The sequence below is a fragment of the Pyxicephalus adspersus genome, chromosome 8, assembly GCF_032062135.1.
Source record: "Pyxicephalus adspersus chromosome 8, UCB_Pads_2.0, whole genome shotgun sequence".
Taxonomy (NCBI): Eukaryota; Metazoa; Chordata; class Amphibia; order Anura; family Pyxicephalidae; genus Pyxicephalus; species Pyxicephalus adspersus.
The window spans coordinates 27,984,207-28,003,965 of NC_092865.1; the positions used below are offsets into that span (position 1 = coordinate 27,984,207).

At 38.0% G+C, this 19,759-nt stretch overlaps 1 protein-coding gene across 1 annotated transcript in view; it reads left to right on the top strand.

The window, feature by feature from the left end:
* The window catches only part of ARHGAP29 (Rho GTPase activating protein 29), an 80,303-nt gene that overhangs the window by 20,619 nt on the left and 39,925 nt on the right, over nucleotides 1–19,759 (top strand). The window lies entirely within an intron of this gene.

The window sequence follows — 19,759 nt, forward strand, 5'->3', positions numbered from 1 at the left end:
GGATTGTACTTCAGTAACTACTTCTAAAGTTTTGGCTACTTGATGTATTTTGATATCTTGTTTTTGTTCTTGTATTTTTAGGTCAAGGTCAAGGTTTAGGTCATTTTAAGGAGGATCCAATGTTATACTGGAATAGTAATTTAACCACAGTTTAAAATTGCCTTTTTTTTTTTTTTTTTTTTAAATAAAAAAGGATAAATAAAGGGTACTTTTACACACGGACAAAAACTGTATATAATAATGTACAGAAACTGTGTGAAGCCTACTGTGTTCCTGGCTTCTAATTATGTTAATGCTTTTTGCCAGTGCTTACCATCATATCCTTTTTTTGGCCTATTAGTATTATCGTTATTTCTTATTTATCATTATAAATTTTTTATTGTTATAATAGGCATATCTGGCCTGCAGCTTATTTATAAAAAACTTCAATAACAAAATCTTTTAATTTCCTGTAGTCTTGATTTCCTTTTCCCAGAAACTGATTTCTTCAGATGGTTCTTTGAAATGGAATTTTCTTTTATCACATTGCTTATTACACACGGGATAATTTTGAGATAGTTCTAAAGATGAAAGCCCACCAGAAGAATTTGTGGGTTAGTAGAAGTGGCCTGTCGTTCTCAGCTGTACCCCCTCCCCCTACTCACATACCCCGCATTCCTCCCGAACAAACCTCTGCTTGTTGCTATAGTGTCTTAAGACCAACAGTCATTAGGTGTGTGTGCCTGACCCGTTCACTCATATCAGGAGCATTATCAAATTAAATATCGCAGGAAGGTACGGCTCTTTTCAGAAAATAATACTCCGCTTGGCTTGGTTATAGCCCTGGATGTCTAACATGGATGTTAATATGTATGTATGTGTGTGTGTGTATGTGTATATAAATATATATATATATATATAGGTGTGTATGTATGTATGTGTGTGTATATGTGTGTATGTGTGTGTGTATAAATATATACATACAAGAGAGAGATTCTTCAACCCATGTAACATGGAGTTGCAGGGAGTAAAGATGAACATAAACAGCGGGAGGACAGAACCTGAACCAGTTAACTTGCCTTGTATGGGCAATTTAGTTACAATCTCAGGACTAAGACTGTTCCTCTTCCTATCCTGCAGCATAAACCAAAAAATAAATGACCAATATGAAATTGGCTCCAGAGCTCATCTAGGAAGGTCATCCTTCGTAGAATTGTGTGCCTCCTATGCACTGATCGTGTGTGTGTGTGTGTGTGTGTGTGTGTGTGTGTGTGTATATGCGTGTGTGTGTATACGATGCAGGTATACACACACCTTTCAAGGTGTTGGATATGTAGGTAAATGAACGTTCAGTTCTTGAAGGTATTATGTTGCAAGTAGATAAAATGGGCAAGGCTAAGGATATTTCATGAGACAAAATGTGACCACTGGGTTGGAACATCTCTAAAATGGCACAACTTGTGTGGTGTTCCCTGTCATGGGCGCCCCAAGGCTCCGTGATGCTTGTGTTTGAAATGGACTTTTCTGGTCTGATCCCACCAAAAATGCTTTTGTAGCACAAATTGCTGGAAACTGAAGGCTAGCCATGGCGCTGGTGTGTATTGGCCCTGATTTATTAAAGCTCTTCAAGGCTGGAGAGGATATACTTTCATCAGTGAAGCTGGGTAATCCAGCAAACCTGGAATAGTGTTTTTTTTTTTTTTTTTTTTTTTTTTTTTAAGTCATTTGCTATTCATCAGCAAATGTTTTCAATCTTGGACCAGATTAATTCCAGGTTTGCTGGATCACACAGCTTCACTGATGAAATTTGTTTTTTATCCAGCCTTAGAGAGCTTTAATAAATTAGGCCCTATGTAATTTAGGAATCTGCTTCTAACTTCATGGTGCTAGATTTGTTGAATATCGGAGTTTTTAACATTTGGGTCACTCAGTGTATGTTCTACATAATGCTTCTAGATTGACCAATACTAACAATGTTGTTTTTAGTAAAGTAGCTGATAAAAATATAATCTGTGTCCATATTAATGGATTCATTTTCTGAGCTATATTTGGAGAAAACTAACCTGTAATATCTTAGTATGAGCACATAAAAGAAATAGTCAGCCTGAAAGCATTTTTTTTCGTTCCTTTGAAACAACATTATTGTAATCCATTAATCCGCTTTTAAATAAGAACCGTAAACATTAGGTTTTGAGTTAACTGTTGCCAGGTCATTCTGGAATGCTTTATGAAAAAATGATTTCATGATAACGGGATAATACTGCTGTTTGTTTTGTGTTCAAGTGAATATTATCTTTCGCAATTCACCCTATAGTGTGATAGTACTTATTTGGGATTTGTGCCAACTGCTTCCTACTGAATCGTAGATGGATTATAACTTCTACTTGAAGCTGAGAATCGGGAAGATTAAAAAAGTGGAACCAAACCTGTGCAACTCGACTATCCCTATTCCATTGCAGGGCACCACCACCTGCGTAGAGATGATCTTTGACCATCTTGATTGGCTGTGCCGGGATAATGTAACCCATGAGTTCATTTATCCCTATCGTACGCAAGGGAAGCTGGGATTGCCAGGTATACCTGGCAACCACCACGCATGCGCATCTGACTGTTTTATCATTAAGACATTTACCTAAGTAGTGACTGGGCATTTTAGAAAGCCTTACCTTCTCATACTTATTCAGCTGGCTGATATTGACAGTCATTGTTGATCCCCATTTTCGCTTATAATGCTTTCTGCTAGTTATGCTTGACTGTAGTATTTTCTCATGGGGCCTGATTTAATAAAGCACTCCAAGGCTGGAGAAGATACACTTTCATTAGTGAACCTGGGTGACTAATTACTTGTGAAGTAAGTTTTGTCAGCCTCCTTTAACTAAACAAAACGTTTAGGAGGAGGACAGACCATATTAGGACTGTTAGGCTTTGTTCCATGAGCATTCAGACAGTGAAAATAGTGATAGGAAGGGAGACCAGAGGGATGTTTTCATCAGTGTTCTGCTGCTCTTTCATTGCCCAGTCAGCAGGCACTAAATTGGTGGGCCAAGAGTATCTATAGAAGTTGCATTTTTCTGTTAAAGCGGGCATTTAAAGCCTTGGCTTCAGTACAATTGTATAGTGTTGTAAAGTGTTAATGGAAGAAGCACTAAAATTATTCTTCTAGCAGTTTAGCTGGAACAGGGTAATTTTGTAGGGGTCCTCTGCCACCACCATGCACACCTCACACCACCAATTTTAATAGGTGCTAGTCCACCATCCAGCATCTGTAGCCACCAAGTCTGTGTTTTCAGGAAAGACTGCTGACAATCATCCTAAGTCTTTGGCTAGCCTTAGTTATTATCCCATACCTTGCATAAAGTTGTTAATACTTGTTTGAATGTTTTTTTAGCCATACCTGGAGAATTTAAAGCATCTCTTTTATAGATATGAATATTATAGGGAAGTGGCTGTTTAAGAGCTTCAAAATTTGAGATTATATTTGAGTTATATTAGGTATAGTTATAGTCTATCTTGTCTGTTTAGTGATTGAGTGCATTAGGAGTCAACATCAACCAATACACACGCCAGTAATCGGCAAGGAAGGCCAAAAATAAAAGGTTTCAAAATTAGTTGGTGGATTGGTACTTTCATAGCCCCTGAATAATTATCTCATAGAAGTTAATCTGTAAATTTTGTGTCCTGCTTATTAAAGGGTTATTAAGTTGGAAATATAAATAACTTTCTCAGGATTTATCTCAAGCTACTTTCTAGTCTAATTATAGCCAGGACCTTCCTAGCGCCTTCCAGAATTTAGGTGGTCATGCTGGTCTAATTATTCCAAGCCTTTGGGCTTCCTCCAGGTGCTAAAAAACAAAGGTGTATCTTTGTCTTTGTCTGCTTTCTGGAGATGTGATTTTACCCAAATGTAACTTCATATGTTTGAGGAATTTAAACAGAATAAGTATGGTACCCCCCCCCCCTTTTTTTTATTTTTTATAACTTTACATCAAGTGACATTTGGAAAATGTGTAAACATCCGTGTAACACAGCTTTCCAAAGCTTCCATTGGTGGTTGGTCATGGCGTTCCCACAACAGGGTATCCTAATTAGTGTGGGGCACTCACTCTGACCACCTGTGGATTAGATGCTTGTTGTTCTTTTTTTGTGATCCAGTGTGTAAGGTCAGCGGTGGCATCACTGAGGGCCCTTCTCAAAGGAAACACAATCTGTAAACGGCTCAGAGATGTGGACTTTGTTCAGTAAACCAAAACCCAGGAGCTGTTGTAGAGAACTTCAGTCACCTATTTGATTTTATTTTTTTCAGATACTTTTATTTGTAGAGGGTCATTCTTTCAGTTAGAACAAGTGCAATTTTTATTTGTCATTTTGAGCATAATATGGCAGCACGGTGGCTCAGTGGTTAGCACAATGGCCTTTGCAGCGCCGGGTCCTAGGTTTGAATCTCAGCCAGGACAATATCTACATGGAGTTTGCAGGTTCTCCCTGTGTTTGCCTGGGTTTCCTCCAACATTCCAAAAACATGCAGTTAGGTTAATTGACTTTCTTTCAAACGCTGGCTTCAGATTACATTATTGACATATGACATTGGATTGTGAGCCCCTTTGAAGGACAGCTATGGAGTGACATGACTATGGACTTTGTAAAGGACTGTGTAATATGTGCATATATATATGTGTGTGTTTTGCTGTTAAATTACAGCACTTACCATAAGATGTCCAGATCCTGATGGCAGGATATGCTGAGGTTTGTATTTTGAGCACATCTGGAAATGTGCAGCTTGCACATACCTACTGTAGTCCCTTCAGCCTCGCCATCGTAATGAATCCGCATCAACATATCTGCTCCACTTCAGTGCCTTTGAACGGCATTTCTTACTTGGTAATCTCACACAGAAAGTAAAGGAAGGGATTCTACTCTTGAATGTGCTGAACATAATGACTGCAATGACCAATATCCAGGCTATTTTCCCTCCAGATATTTTTCCTTCACTGGCTTTAACATATAGTCTGTCTGCTTTCAGTCTATTGGACAACCCTGTCTCCATAGAATATAGTTTAACGTTAAACCACATGCTGTGTTTGTGATTCTAAAGGTGCAATTAGAAGAAAATGAGAGGGTTTGCAGTGCTGTAGACAGTGAACAGTTGCTGGGTAAAAAGGCATTTAGAGTTTATGGCCCACTTACCCAGTCTGGAAATGGCTCGGTTTGCCTTGTCTTTGTCTGTGAGGGTTGCACTAGTGAATCCAAAATAAAACCTACATGGAGTACAACTTTTGGTTTTTCATATAGGGTTTGTTTCATTGCACTCCTCCACCACACTCGATTTTAGTGATACTTTTGAAACTTATTAATTTTTCATGTTTGCTGTTGATGTTGGACCCTATGTACAGAAAAGCAAACATGAAAACTTTTTCCCCAGATGTTATTTGGACCTGTTTAGGAAGTTTATATTTCAGTGTTTTGATAGAGTTTTTCAGAGAAAAGAAAATGACATAAAAACAACAATAATAAAAATAATAAAAAGAATGGTATTAACAGATGGACAAACATGCCTTACCAGCTTACAGAATGCACAATTACAACCTGACATAAGTAATAATAATAATAATAAAAGAAGGAAAAATGCAAAAGACTGTAAAAAAAACAAAACAATAAACAACCCTTTATGCCCGAAGGCTAAGCTGAAGAGGCCACAGGAGTGGACAGGACAGGGATGAAGGGAAAAAAAAAAAACCTTTTAGTACATAAAAGCGTCACCCATTTACTGTGATCTATATTCCTTCCAGGGATCCCAAATAGCATCAAATTTTCCTTGAGTGTGTGCGTTAGCTGATCATTAACCATAATCCAGTCCATTTTTGCAAAGAGAGGGTCTTGTTTAGGAAGTTACACTGACTTTTTTTTAGTCTGTCCCCACATTGGTAAGAGTTGCTTTTAGTTCCTGATGCACCAGAACAAGAACTTGTGTGGTTGTTACTGGGACAGATAAACTCAAATAGCAACAAAATTTGCTACAATTTTTTTTCCCCATATAGGAAGCTTTTGCATCATTTTTTGTGCTATAGGAACCCAGAAAATAACAACCTGTCCAGTCATCACATTAAATCTCTTGGTTTGGTTAGTGTCTGTCCGACTATACATGCTATATCTTCTAAGGGCCCATGTAGATGGCCGTTAATATTATTATTAAACAGGTTTTATATTTCACCAACATATTACACAGCGATGTATATTAAATATGGGGTTTTAAATAACAGACATATACAGACAGTGACACAGGAGGAGGAGAGGACCCTGCCCCGAAGAGCTTACAATCTAGGAGAAGGGGGAGGTAGCACACAATAGGAATGATAATTGAATGGAAGTTTGCAGGGCATGGCAAACAAAAGTCTTCGGTTTCCTATTTGCTTTAGTGCTGTAGTGTTAAAGAACCACAGTTAGGCTATGTTTGACTTTTTCTTTGGGCACTGCTGGTCCCTTTGAGACGCATCTGTGTAGATAGCAAATGCAACAGGCAGAGTCCACCAACAACAATGCTGGTCTCATGAACACACATTCTGGTATCCATTAGAACTAATAGCAGTACACTGGTCACAGAACAATTTACTTTCACCCTAGTAGCACTGAAACAGCTGTTGCACAGCTGATTGAAATACATAACACTATTTCTTAAAATCCTGTAGAATATAGCTCGCAAAACATCTGGGAGGTGGAGAAGAGCAGCAGAATTGTGGTTTTGTCCTTTATCATTATCTCTTAACCACTATCCCAGGCCTTCTGTAGTAGTGTCTGCCTGCTTGTCTCTCTCCCAAGTGCTCTATATTTTCAGTCTATGGTCTTTTTATAGCCCTATTCTCACCAGAAACAGTTGAGTTGTGCTTGTTCAAACATGTGTTCCAGATTGTTGTGTGTGGGGTTCCCTAACCTCGTATTTATGATCAGGAGTGTTTTAAATGTTGATGAAAGTGTTGGCACCTTTGCAGCCAGTGTTATCTTGGAGAACTGTCATACAGCTCCCTGAATATGTAATATATTAACTAGAGTTGTCACTGGCCTTTGCTGTTTATAGCGTTTTGTGTTTGTATTGGATTGGATATGTTTTTTTAAATTTATTGTTTTATCATGAAATGTAGACTGCATAAACTAGTTCTTAAACAGAAAGTTTACATACATACAGCCCGTAATAGCTATTCGATAGCTAAATGACAGGCTTAAGTGAAAAAAGGAGCGTTAAGGCCTAACTAAAAACTAAATTGAACAAGGCTTGCTAAATGAATGTCCCCAGAATACCTTTTTTTATGGGCTACATGTGCTTGTACAGTGCACTACATCTCATTTCTCTCAACTCAGCAAATGGAAGATTCCATCAGATGTGACCCCCAATGTAAGAGGAGCAATGGATATCAGACGACAGTTCCTAGCATTACATTGGAAATCATATATCTTCAGACAGAATGTGTAGTTCATAGAAAGTAGTTGGTGAACAATTGTAAGACCTTAATCAGGAAACTAAAAGGCAGGAGAGATTAGGTCTGTGTGGATATAGCTAATGCCATCCCAACCACACAATAGGTTTCTGAATTTGTTCAGTACTCAAGGTAATGCTTAAAATTTGCACTAATTACCATGATTGCTTTAGGAAATTGGCCTGTTAACTTTTAGGTTTAGTTGGGCTTTAAAGTGAACTTTTCTCTTTGAAGACAGTTTAAGCTTTGTGCAACCAATTTTCAGATTAGAGCAAATAAAGTAAAAATGTTTGGTATGTTCTGGGATTGTGGTGTTGTTTGTGCCTGGTTTATTAAGTTCTCCAAGGCTGGAGAGAATACACTTTCATCAGTGAAGCTAGGTGATCAAGCAAACCTGGAATGGATTTTTTCAAAGTCATTTTCTAGCAAATGTTTTGAATTTTGGACCAGATCAATGATGAAAGTGTATTCTCTCCAGCCTTGGAGAACAATAATTAAACAGGCCTATTGTTAGAAGGATTAGGTTGGTGAAGTCTAGATCTACTTTACCTGAAGAAATGTTTGTTGGAAATTTGTAACAATTTAGTGATTGATTTTACTTGTTTTGTTTGGAGGTGCTTCTACAACAAATAGAGTAAACCTTGTATTAAAGTTTTTATGTTTTCTGACATCTCCCTAGTAGCCTTTGCAGTAGAGAGATGATCCAAGCAATGGGGAATAGACCGCTTTAACAATGCGCACAAGGTTTGAGTTTCTTCTGTGAATTTAGTGATTTAGTTTCTTTTCTGCACACTTATCTGATTTTAAAGCACACAGATAATATAGCCTTGATCTCTTCTGGAAAGGCCCGCTTCTAATTGTGTAGATTTAGGGCCATTCAGTTCACCAAAAGACAGGCTTTTAGAAGTTTTTGTTTACCTCTTCTTTGGATTGCAGGTCGAAAGGTAAATTGCTTATAAACTCATTGAATAGGGCTTGGCACTAAAAGACTATTGTGTTGTCTACCCATGGCTGGCTACATGGTAATGGCCGGTAAATCATTGTACTAAACAGATATCCAGTAGGGGAGAGGTGAAACTGGAAGCAAGATCATTCATACTAATGGGGATTTTATCAGTTATGTTTGCAGTCCAATCAATACAATTATATTCTCCTATTGCCTGGAAATAGTTTTATGTGGGGGGGGGGGGGACAGTTTTGTTAAGATAAGGGCAAGAAAAACACATTGAAATGAATTATCTCCAGTCCACAAACTGAGAGTACTGGGGTAATCCATATACCCAAAGAAAAAATTAGTTCTGGCCACCCACAGGATGAAGACAAACACCATGGACGGACTTAAAAGTCACATTCAACTGAATAGGAGCAGTTGGTAACTATTTTGTGTATTCATTTGCACACAACTTCAGCCTAAAAGCCTCTGGAGAAAGACCAACACCACAACCTCACAGCACGGTGGTTGTCATTGTAGTGGTTGAAGATTTATGCTTTGGAGAGTCTAATAGGAATCTTACAGAGGGGTCTTTTTTTTGAAAGGTAATTGGGAAAGTTTAGCATTACCATGCGTTGCAGACTATTAATTAAAATACCAAAAAAATTGGTGGAGTATTTTTAGCTGCACACTAGTATTGCATTGCTGCATCTTGAAGCTTTGCAACACAGATGCATTGAAAAAAAAATGGTGTGGTGAGGTGAAATTTAGAATGAATGGAACTTCAGCACACCAGTATGATGCTTTAGTATCCCACTAGGCTCCATTCAGAACTGATTATTTGCCAAGAATCTACCAATAATGTTCCTGTGAGTTGGTTGTTGAAGGAGTGAAATACTTTTCATGGGAAAAGGGAGGAACAGTGCCTATCACCAATTTATTGGAAAAAAAAGGGCCATAATTCCAGTAATTGGATGTTTATGTTCCCTGGGGAAACTTTTTATAGCATTTTTCCCCAACCAAAACAAGCTATTCTCAGATTGGTATTGGCCACCCATGGACGCTATAAGGCAGTACAGAGAGAGCTCATGTTGTGCATTACCAAAATCCACATCAGTCAGTAGAATGTTTTAACCTTATTTAATAGACTCCTATTGTCACATGGTTTACATATCATAACTCCATTTTCCTTACTGAATAAAAATATTTGTTTTGGTTCTTCGATACACAGGTGCTCATTAATGACTTCTCATTAATTGGTTTTATTAGCAGTATATAGCAGCTGAATAGTTAACCTCAGCCTAAAGGGACAGATTTATTTTTTCCCGTACTGTACGCAGTATTTTTAGGAAAAAATGAAATCAGATTCTGCGTTGTGATAATTTATTCCAGAGATTAAAATGCATGAGTGAGCACATCTAGGTTGGATGGGATTGGAATCTGCAGGCTAATAAGTACAAAAGATGGAGGAATGCGCCATACCGCATTTTGAAATCAAATGATGAAAAGCTGCATTGTGGTGGTCACCTTCATAGTGGGGGAGGGAGTTAATCTATGAATTTCAATGTCCTACTGATGCTGGAGCAGCAATTAAAAGGATGATATCAAGTGACTAATCTGTTAGTTTAGTCAAATATTTGCTGCTTTTACCTTTTAATTAAAGGGAGTAAAGGGACAGGGTAAATGTTCTGTGTTATTTTCCTGGTCTGGGATGTGGCAAACTATAAGCCATCACATCAACTCGCTGCTTTTAACCCTTTTAGTTCGTACATAAAAACTTTAATTTTTCATGTGTCTGATATACACAATCTACTTTCAGAACTAGTTAGGTGCTTGTTTGTTTTTTTTTTTTTTTTTTTTTTTATAGTGCAAACAATATTGTGTATCTAGTAGACTAATAACCATACAATGATCTGGATACATTAAAACAGACTTATCAGCATTGTATATTTTCCTTCATTATTTTGTATTTGCTTCTTTTATTGTTATTATAGGGTTTGTAAATCCCAACAATGAACTTTTTCTATTTTGTCCCTTTTATCCAGTTTAAATCAATTGCTGAAAGCATTTTTTTACGCGTTGTATAAATGTGAAAGATAACTGTTAATCTTTACATAATACTTGTCATCTGAAAACTTTCCATGCACCCTTTGACTGTGCTGCATTCCTGTTAGTACATTGATCAGAGTTTTCTGAGGACTACTGAACCTCTGCCCCCTGTCCTATTTTAATTCAGTATTATGGGTATTTTTCATCCAGTAGAGAAAGTATGAAGTATGAAACAAATGCAGGCTGCATCATATTGTCTGCATATTACATTTTATTGTTTTTTGGTTTAGATTTGCATTAACCCCTTTTGCTGTCAATAATTTTTGCTGCACTATATGCCAATGCAAAGGTGAAAACAAGTTCATGGCTGCACTGTAGGTACCTTACGCTATGTACACAAGTCAGATGATTCTCGTCTGATTATAGTTTCAGGGCTGGTATCAGATGAGAATCTGATGTGTGTACAGCAGCCATCCAGCGTTGTTCATAGACCGTCCTGGTGGATCCATGAACCACCTTAATGCAAGTAAAGGTAAGAGAGCCCACGGTGTGCCACTCCCTCATTCTCCCCTCTCTATTGAGCAGATCGGTGCTGTATGTACAGTGCTCCATCATTCATCTTTCAGTTTTTTGTCTTTGAAAAGGATTGTGAAAGATCCTTTCCAAAGAAAAAAAGTTCAACGTGTGTACCCAGCCTTAAAGTGGATTTGAAGTCAGTGGGGGGTTGTATTCTGCCATAATCAGCAAATATGCCCGTATACTTACCGATTATGGCACAGACTTGTTTGCAGGCACCGATGACAAGTCCAGAATACTGTCACCGCTGAGTGCCAGAAAGCTTCACATTGTCTGTGGCAGGTTGGTCTGTATGCGGTGGTGTTGTGTATAGAGCTGAGCTCTACATTTTATTGTACTGCGCTCTAAGACAAAAAGCTACCAGAAGATGAACTTTTTTGTTCCTCCAAAATCTTTCTACATGTTTTACTTTTTTGTTTATTTATTTAAAGAATGCTTCATGAGATACTAGAAACATATACACTTTGAGTATGATGTGAGCTCTCCGTCAAATATGGAATGCTTTGGTATCTGTAAAGCCAGATGCTGGCCCGTCAAACCTGCATGTTAAACCTTTCAATGTTTTGTCTCTAAACTGTACTGCTTCCTGTGTTGCTATTTACTTCAGCATGTGATGTCATTGCAACCCAGAGCGATGTGGCTTTGTAAGCGGATACCAATAGCTCAGGCTTTTTTTTTTTTTATTTCCATGAAATGATTGCTGAGCTGAGCTGTGTATCAGGTGAAAGACCTCAAGCTAGAAGTCTTAGTGGTTTTGCATTTGTTCAGCAGATATATTGACATTCTTGCTTGTCAGGGAATTTGGAGAATCAGAATAGAACAATTATTTTTAGCAAGGTATAAACAGGTCTGCCAGGTTTCATCTAATGCAAAGGAGCAACTAGCTTGTTGAAAGTAGAAATAATTGTGGGGCCCCTGATTCAGTATCTGCTTCCAAGTTTGACTTAATACTGCTATGTCTGAAGCCAGACTGCTTAGCAATGTATAAATTAACCCTTAGCAAGGACGGCAGAGACTGCATTCCTTTCCAGTGTTCTAGGAACAACTAGGGATCTTACCCAAAGCAATGAATAGTATGAAATTCTTCTACTTCTTAACACAGGCCGGTGCAACACTACAGCGTGTGAGATAATGTGCATTACATTTATTATTACAACTTTTGTGTTTCTAGTAGATCACAATGCACAAGTGTAAATCATTTGTATGTTGCTGTATATGTAGTCACCATCTTAAGGTAATCTTCTGCATGTCAGAATTAATAGTAACCTCAAGAAACTGCAGTTGCAAATGTTGAATTTTCAACTATAAAGCTGAACAAAACCAAACCTCTTACCCACTCATCTCTCCAAAGAGCTCCATTAAATTGATGAGTGTCATCAATGAGCAGTCTGGAGCCTCAGGGGATATGGTAGATGGTACCAGGAAAGTCCAGATTTACATGCAATTTAAAGCAGACATGTCACTGTAATATCTTGTTTTCAATCCCCCATCCCTTTACTTTTTCAATAATTTTTCCAATTTGCTTTTATTACTGAATACTTCCTTCTGTCTCCCATTCTTGTTTTCTTGCCTATGTAAGTATGATTGCAGTCTCCTGGGATATGTGGCATGGGTATCCCAGGAGGTTTCAGCATCAGTGTGTTTACCAGACTCCCCTAGAATGATCCAAGCAAACAAATGAAGGTGGGAAATCCACTTTAAGCTACATATGTCCCTGAGTCTTTTGATTGTTTCCACATTCTGTTTGTCACACCTTGTACGTGTGGGAGAAATAGTATAACCTTTTACCAGTGGAACTGCACAAAATAGTACAACTGAATGCAAAGAAAAAAGTGTCAATATAGGGCAACCAAACCACAGAGAATATTAAACTCCCAAAATAATGAATAAAAAAATGATATAAATTCACTACATAGTATTGGCAAAAAAAGGAAATCAATACACCGGCCATATAAAAAACGGCATAATAAACAGATAGGAAATCAAATATTCCTCCAATGGTATATCGGGGCAATTGGAGGATCCTAAACCATGACAGCTGTGATGATGCTGCACCAGCAGTATAAAGTACCTCCAATCACCACCGCACTAGTGTAGCATGTCTATATGTAATTATAAATAAATAGACACAATGCTTACCAGAGATTGTAGAAATGAATTGGTGATCCCAGCATTCTGGACATGATGACATTAGACGCATGGGACCAGATCAGTACCCTCAAAGAACACGCACCATTTTCTTGGGAATAGTGTGAGCCACGCGTCATTTGGTTTCCTTCCTTCACTCTTATATGCAACAACTCAGGAAAGAACTCCAGTTTTATTTCTTGTTTTTGTGTTTGTTTATTTTTTAAAGTTTATATTTCCTGGATTAGTGACTTCATTAATAGGCTATTCAATTTGTTCCTCATTTTGAATGTCATTTATGAGGTTCATTGAGTTTAAACTATATTTAATTTTGGAAAGCAGGCCCGTTTTTAGTGTTGCCATACTTCCTATTCAGCATTCTGTTGTAATTTATATTTTGTAGCATTCACAAATGTGTTCACAAATAGTTTGTTTTCATGTTTTTTGATAGGTCACAGGAGGTAGAGACTATTTGTCCTTTGGTAATCTTAGTCTGTAGTTGTATCCATTAAGGATTATGAAGTGCCATCTCAGGCCAGCTAGCTAATAAATAAAAAGATATGGACTTTATTTCTGTTTACTGTATGTAGAAAATAAAGCTCAAGTTCAACAGGTATTTTATTTCATTAAAACAGCAGCCTTTGCTTTAGCAGTCTGGAGTAAATTTCATTTGGTTAGGCTTTATATCCACTTTGGTTTTTTTTTATTGTATTTTAAACATATTTATTTTTTGAGGGGTAAAGGGTGCCCATTGCAATATTAAAACTTGGCATTGTAAGGGGCCTTGGTTACATGTCAATAAAGGGCAAGAAGTGTCTCAACATTCTTCAGCATCTATAGAGTTGGTTTTAGAAGAAATACAAGCAAACAAGAACATGATATAATGGTAAATCTGTAAAATTTCAATGTAAGTTGGCATTAAAGTTTTTTCCCTCACTTTCTCCTAAGATTTCCCATATGAAGGCTGTCACATTCTCTCTGATACCTCCATCCTTGAAGATTAATGGCCTCTGTTTTCCAACTGTTGACTAGCATTGTCTCCCTTTAAAAATGCTGAGGTTGTATTTACATAAAAGCAGCTGGTGTAACATTAACCTTTTGCTGCAAGTGCCCCTCATACAAAGCATCTTCACAGGCCCTCTCTCCAGACACCTTGTACAAGTCTATGGTCTGCTCACATAGTAAAACATTTTTATATAAAACATGGAGTTAGGTTAATTGGCTTTCCCCCAAAATGGACCTTGAACTGTTACCTTACAACATATGACTATATGACAACATATGACTATGGTAGGGACATTAGATTGTGAGCTCCTTTTGAAGGACATCTATTAACATGACTATGGACTTTGTACAGCGCTGCCCAATATGTCGGCACTATATAAATAATGTAATGATATCTGTGGTGGAGACATCGAGCAGTTGTCAAAGTGGAAGTAAACTAAAAACATAAAAATCTCATGTACCTTTAATTTGGCAGATCCCTAGTGGGTGCTGGGAATCCACTTCATCCCTGCGCAGAGGCAGCGCCGGGCACCACCATCTTTTGCCTTCTCTTCTGTTTTTCTTGCTCCATCACCCGACCATCCACTGCGCAGGTGCGAGATTGGATGACGTAGCCCCTGTGAATGGGGGGGGGGGGGAAGAACTGAACTCACTGCGCATGCGTGAGGTCAGCATATCTTTCCCCTTGGAGGAAAAGATGCCCCTTCTGTGTATATCCAAGATGAGGGCATGCGCAGAAGGAGCAGCCAGAGTCTTGATCACTGCAGCTAGATCTTTAAAAAAAACAAAAAAAAAAAAACAACATTTTTATTTTATATACAAGGATTTTCTAAAGTAAAGTAAAAATGTTGATTTTAGATACGAGTAGAGTTTTTGAGTTTTTGCATTCAAAAGTTATTTTAGTTCTAAAGGCATAGCTGTATTATCTGGTGTTTATATATACATATCATTATTCTGACGTTCAGCATTCAGGTAGGCCATATAATTTATACTATCCATGCGGAAGCTGATCCTGATTTATCCAGTTTTAATATATCCTTTCATATTTAGTATCTACCTGATGTTCAGCATTGATTCAGGCTATGTATGTTTTCCTATCTCTGTAGGAGCATTTCCTGGGTTTCCCCATCTAGCTGCAGAAGAAATATTTCCTGCCTAGCTTGCCATACATGGTTGGCTCTCCATATTGGGTTCAGGTTTAGTGTTCTGCTTGTAGAGAGCTATCGATTCTGGCACAAGCCGCACTTCCCCTGAGCTTCCGTAAACCCGTCTCCCCTGGTGGGGCCATCCAGATTGTGTATATCTCTGAAAAACTAGACTGCAGAGTTGGGTTATAGAAAGTTTAGCTTTTATCACTCTGAAACAAACATGATGCTTTGTGCATTGTTTCTTTGTTATCAGTGCTGTTGGTGGCTTCTCTACAAATGTACGAGAATACAAGAGACATCCTGTACCAGCCAGATCAAATGTGCTGAGGTCAGTGCTACCATGGTTAGCAGTGGCATATTTTTTTTTTTTTTTTTGTTTAGCAATACAAAACTAATTTTTTCCTAATGTATTTCTGCTGGTTAATTGGTAAAAATGTTTTCTTTCAATTATGATATGAGCTTATCTAAAATGTGGTACAACCAGTCATGTTATATTGAGCCAGTATCTGGTCCAACTATTGGTAAATTCCATGTGTACCAGTAGATTGATTCATGTGCTCTATGGGTGAATATACATTTTCTTGAAGCTCCTACTAGCACCTAATACCGAACTCTAGTTTTGTGAACTTTCACACAGAATTACATTACTACCCAGAATTTTTTTTTAAACTGGGTGGGAAGAAGCTGTAGGCAGGTAGTGACCCCTGTATTGTCACCCAACTCTTCAGTAACTACCTTAAAACAGCGGGTGGTTTCTGAAAAGTGCTGGGTGGTGCGCCCAGCTAAAAGGGGCTGGGTAGAACACCGTACTTGTTTTATCTGTACTTCTTCTCTGCACGTCTCTGCAATGTCCCGCCTAGGATAAAATAAATTTACCTATTCGCAGTTGTTTTTTATTTACATTCACCTGACTTTGCTCCATTGTGGGTGCTGTCACTTTCTTCTTCTCCTCTTGTTGTCAGATCTTCAGCCATCTTGCTTGGCCTGGCTGGGATGTTGAAACTCCTCCACGTTCAGGGCAGCCATGATATGTACAACCTCAGTAATCTGTTGAAATCTGTGCCGCAATGCTTTTTGAATTGTGTGGGTGGAATCCAGCAGTGAGATTTTCTAGAATGTTTAAATTTGCCTACTGCAAGTTCCACGGATACAGATGGGCATATTCTCTTCTCTGCAGTGGTTAGTCTGATAACTGAAACGAATAATTAGTTTACATTAACAATTTAGGGAAAGTCAAACTAGTTGGTTAACTAATAATCCCATATAGAAGTTTACTTTGGATTTAAATCGGATTGGCTGTGAGAAACTATTAACATGAGCACATCAGTATGGAGCTAAACAAAACCTTTACTACTTTCTTCTACATCAGCTTTAAACCTCATGACTTTACTATTGTTGTGTGCACTAAACATGGATATTTTTTTACATGTAGCCTCCCCCCCCCCCCGACTAACATGGTACATGGAGTAGTTGACTCTGGGTACAATCTGTTTATAGTGTTCACCTTGTAGGGAACAAATTGTTAAATATTGTAATTGACTGGCTAACATATCATGCATTCAGGTAGTTCTGGACCCTGTAATAGTACAATGTCTACCATGACTATAGTTCTAGTAGAAGAAATAAGGTGTTTACAGACCCTAACTGTAGTCTAAATTATAGAAGAACTAATCCTCATTGCATACTCACCTGACCCTGTTAAGTTGCTGGCACTGTTTTCTTCTCATTTAAATCTTTAGCGGTTGTGATTTGAGCAGATGTTGTTATTATTATTATTATTATTATTATTAATAAACTGGATTTTTTTATAGCGCCAGCATATCACACAGCACTGTACATTAAATAGGGGTTGCAAATGACAGACAGATACAGTGACACAGGAGGAGGAATGGACTGTGCCCTGAAGAGCTTAAAATCTAGGAAATCTAGAATTATCGGGCGAAAATCTGCCGTGTGTACAGTCGGTCGTCGTCCGACGACCGTCCTGGCGGATCCATGGACGAGGGACGACGACCGATCGTAATGAAAGGGAAGGGGAGAGCGCGCAGCAGGGTGCCGCTCCGTCGCTCTCCCCCTCCCCTCTCCATCGTGAAAGATCCTTTCCAACGAGAAAAATTGCAGGTGTGTACGCAGCTTTAGGGGAAGGTAACACACAATAGAAGGGGAGATATGTAGTGTTGGGAAGTAGCGAGGATTTCAAAAGACAAGGAGGCAAGTTTGAAAAAATGGGTTTTGAGTGCTCTTTTAAATGAGCAGAAAGTAGGATCAAGCTGAATAGGACGTGGAAGACCATTCCAGAGAGTCAGCTCTAGAAAAGTCTTGGAGCTGTGCCTGTGATGAGGTTCTGAGATGTGTAATGAATGTCATGGCATAGAACATCCTTTTGAACACAGGCACTGCCCCTATTCATGGATTGAAGCACTTGTGTTCCCTTTAATGGTTATTGTTCTATTCTTGTGGACTCCTATAGTGACTAGAGCTTCATTCATATGTCCCAGGTGCCTGCTCCTAAGCGCTCATTGCATTATTGTAGTGTTTTTCTAAACACTTTTTTTTGCTTGTTCACAGAACCTTTTTGAAACCATTCAATTCCTGCCCCAATTTCATGAAAGGACAATACTATTCTCACAGGAACCTCCTAGGGGATGAGAATGACATGATAGAGTACTATTGAGATGAATAAATGTATTGCTTGTACCAAATTTATAAAGGAACATCTATTTTTTGCTATAAAATCTGTCAATTTCAGCATTTTATATTGGGACTCTGTACTATGCTTAATTAAATGTGAGGTTTAAGTGAATCTATTCTCCCTTGGGAAGAGACATTTAAGAGGGAATATGATCACCCTGTATAAATATATATAAATGGTCCATATAGAGAACTTTCTTCACAACTATTCATTAAAGGATCATTACAAAGAACAAGAGGGCACTCTTTGTGTCTGGAGGAAAAAAAGTTTAAGCTCTGGATAAGGAAGGGATTCTTCACTGTAAGGTCTGTGAAAATGTGGAATCGGCTCCCTCAGGAAGTAGTTTCAGCAACCACTATAGATTTCTTTAGGAAAAAGCTGGATGTTGCTCTAGGAGCACAGAATATAACCGGGTATTAAAGCTTTAAAGTAAGTAAGATTGCAGAGCCTTTGATCCAGGGAACATCCAATTGCCTCAGGGAATTAGGAAGGAATTTTTTTCCCCTGTTGGAGCAAATTGTACCAAGATTTTTTTTTTTTGCCTTCCTCTGGATCAACTATGTCCATAGGGTTTTATATCTGGGATATGTTTATTTCCCTACTGGTTAAACTTCATGGGCTTATGTCTTTTTTCAACCTGACTGCTTATGTAACTATGTAAGTAATTCACAAATCATCACATTCTGTTTGCATTTTAATATACACATAGTTCGTTTGGAATCTGGATTTTAAACCTTATTGTATTTGCCATCAAAGGTAATTTTATAAAACCTAGTACAACATGATTCCCTTACAGGTCTTGGATAAGGGAGGGAGTGTGTTTGGCATGAGTGATTGTATGTGCTTGTTGTCTTCTGTGATCTGTTAAGTTTAATGCCAACATCAAATCTTTTTGGCTGTGGCTCCCATACAGAAATAGAAAGGTAAACATGTGAGGAGTCTAACAGAAGACACATTCCATGTGGGTAAACATTATAAAACAAACCTGTGACACATTACCCAGGCTTCATAAGCAGCCCCTTTCCAGCTGCCAGAGCAAGATTTGAAACCCAGATAACGTCAAGAGGATTCGTAACAATTTGCACGTTGGCCAGGAACCGAAGGCTCAAATTGAAATCTCAGAAAAGCAGATTGAACAAAGTTAATAACTTTTTAATTGCAGACATCCAACACTAGAAAATGTAATTATGAAACAGTTCATATTTCATTTGTTTCCATGTGGCTTTTTTCCCCCCTCTATAATAACAAACGCACACATTTCTATTCTGCTAATCCTTTCACTGTCATGTAATCTGTATATTTTTGTTGGTTTGCAAATGTTCTCTTAATCCAATAATTACTATGTTCATGAGTTTCCTAACTAAGAATTTACCAATGTTTTGTTATGTGTTCTATGTTGATCAAAGAAAATCAGGCAAGTACTAGTATGTGCTGATTTGGTGCTTGTGACTCGTTTGGTCTAGTTTCTGTGATGGAGATCTCTTGAATGTATAAAACATTGACACATTTTTTTGGAACCATTCCCTCTGCTTCTGAGGTGTATTACAATTATATTAGCATGCTGTAAGCTAAAAGTGTTATGCCCAAAAAGTAAACTTTCCTGCAGCCATGAACCAAGATCAAACGTCCGTCGAGAGTTTTCCCCAAAAGGCTAATCTGCTTGTCTCCATATTTACTACAATGGCAAAAATATGAGAAATATTAGCTCAAAATATATTCCTTCTGAAAAAGTATTCTATATTTTCTTTATAAAGACTGAATGGGTCTGACATAATAAAGCTCTCCA